The sequence below is a fragment of the Salvelinus fontinalis genome, chromosome 18, assembly GCF_029448725.1.
Source record: "Salvelinus fontinalis isolate EN_2023a chromosome 18, ASM2944872v1, whole genome shotgun sequence".
Classification (NCBI taxonomy): Eukaryota; Metazoa; Chordata; class Actinopteri; order Salmoniformes; family Salmonidae; genus Salvelinus; species Salvelinus fontinalis.
Window position 1 is genome coordinate 24,251,581 of NC_074682.1, and position 1,995 is coordinate 24,253,575.

Genomic DNA, 1,995 nt, shown 5'->3' on the forward strand with positions numbered 1-1,995 from the left:
GGGGAGAGAGAGAGAGAGAGAGAGAGAGAGAGAGAGAGAGAGAGAGGAGAGAGAGAGAGAGAGAGAGAGAGAGAGAGAGAGAGAGAGAGAGAGAGAGCTGCAGTGGTTAGGCTGCAGGGAGGGTGGGGAGGGAGAGAGAGAGCTGCAGTGGTTAGGCTGCAGGGAGGGTGGGGAGGGAGAGAGAGCTGCAGTGGTTAGGCTGCAGGGAGGGTGGGGAGGGAGAGAGAGCTGCAGTGGTTAGGCTGCAGGGAGGGTTGGGAGGGAGAGAGAGAGAGCTGCAGTGGTTAGGCTGCAGGGAGGGTGGGGAGGGAGAGAGAGAGAGCTGCAGTGGTTAGGCTGCAGGGAGGGTGGGGAGAGAGAGAGAGAGAGAGAGAGAGAGAGAGAGAGAGAGAGAGAGAGAGAGAGAGAGAGAGAGAGCTGCAGTGGTTAGGCTGCAGGGAGGGTGGGGAGGGAGAGAGAGAGCTGCAGTGGTTAGGCTGCAGGGAGGGTGGGGAGGGAGAGAGAGCTGCAGTGGTTAGGCTGCAGGGAGGGTGGGGAGGGAGAGAGAGCTGCAGTGGTTAGGCTGCAGGGAGGGTGGGGAGGGAGAGAGAGCTGCAGGGGTTAGGCTGCAGGGTGGGTGGGGAGGGAGAGAGAGAGCTGCCGTGGTTAGGCTGCAGGGAGGGTGGGGAGGGAGAGAGAGAGCTGCAGTGGTTAGGCTGCAGGGAGGGTGGGGAGGAAGAGAGAGAGCTGCAGTGGTTAGGCTGCAGGGAGGGTGGGGAGGGAGAGAGAGAGAGAGCTGCAGTGGTTAGGCTGAAGGGAGGGTGGGGAGAGAGAGAGAGAGAGCTGCAGTGGTTAGGCTGCAGGGAGGGTGGGGAGGGAGAGAGAGAGCTACAGTGGTTAGGCTGCATGGAGGGTGGGGAGGGAGAGAGAGAGCTACAGTGGTTAGGCTGCAGGGAGGGTGGGGAGGGAGAGAGAGAGAGCTGCAGTGGTTAGGCTGCAGGGAGGGTGGGGAGGGAGAGAGAGAGCTGCAGTGGTTAGGCTGCAGGGAGGGTGGGGAGGGAGAGAGAGAGAGCTGCAGTGGTTAGGCTGCAGGGATGGTGGGGAGGGAGAGAGAGAGAGCTGCAGTGGTTAGGCTGCAGGGAGGGTAGGGAGAGAGAGACAGAGCTGCAGTGGTTAGGCTGCAGGGAGGGTGGGGAGGGAGAGAGAGAGAGCTGCAGTGGTTAGGCTGCAGGGAGGGTTGGGAGGGAGAGAGAGAGAGCTGCAGTGGTTAGGCTGCAGGGAGGGTGGGGAGGGAGAGAGAGAGAGCTGCAGTGGTTAGGCTGCAAGGAGGGTGGGGAGAGAGAGAGAGAGAGAGAGAGAGAGAGAGAGAGAGAGAGAGAGAGAGAGCTGCAGTGGTTAGGCTGCAGGGAGGGTGGGGAGGGAGAGAGAGAGCTGCAGTGGTTAGGCTGCAGGGAGGGTGGGGAGGGAGAGAGAGCTGCAGTGGTTAGGCTGCAGGGAGGGTGGGGAGGGAGAGAGAGCTGCAGTGGTTAGGCTGCAGGGAGGGTGGGGAGGGAGAGAGAGCTGCAGGGGTTAGGCTGCAGGGAGGGTGGGGAGGGAGAGAGAGAGCTGCCGTGGTTAGGCTGCAGGGAGGGTGGGGAGGGAGAGAGAGAGCTGCAGTGGTTAGGCTGCAGGGAGGGTGGGGAGGAAGAGAGAGAGCTGCAGTGGTTAGGCTGCAGGGAGGGTGGGGAGGGAGAGAGAGAGAGAGCTGCAGTGGTTAGGCTGAAGGGAGGGTGGGGAGAGAGAGAGAGAGAGCTGCAGTGGTTAGGCTGCAGGGAGGGTGGGGAGGGAGAGAGAGAGCTACAGTGGTTAGGCTGCATGGAGGGTGGGGAGGGAGAGAGAGAGCTACAGTGGTTAGGCTGCAGGGAGGGTGGGGAGGGAGAGAGAGAGAGCTGCAGTGGTTAGGCTGCAGGGAGGGTGGGGAGGGAGAGAGAGAGCTGCAGTGGTTAGGCTGCAGGGAGGGTGGGGAGGGAGAGAGAG

The 1,995-nt window shown here is 62.4% G+C and overlaps 1 protein-coding gene across 12 annotated transcripts in view; it reads right to left on the reverse strand.

Moving 5' to 3' along the window:
- Nucleotides 1–637: 637 nt before the first annotated feature.
- Nucleotides 638–1,995, reverse strand: part of LOC129815188 (paired box protein Pax-7-like) — a 75,393-nt gene continuing 74,035 nt past the window's right edge. For 4 of the 12 annotated variants that reach the window (XM_055868695.1, XM_055868693.1, XM_055868689.1 and 1 more), the window contains exon 9: nucleotides 640–1,995. This exon is cut by the window's right edge and continues 1,333 nt beyond it. The gene's annotated coding sequence lies outside the window, so the exon portion shown is untranslated. The other 8 variants (XM_055868692.1, XM_055868690.1, XM_055868686.1 and 5 more) reach the window with 3 other exon arrangements.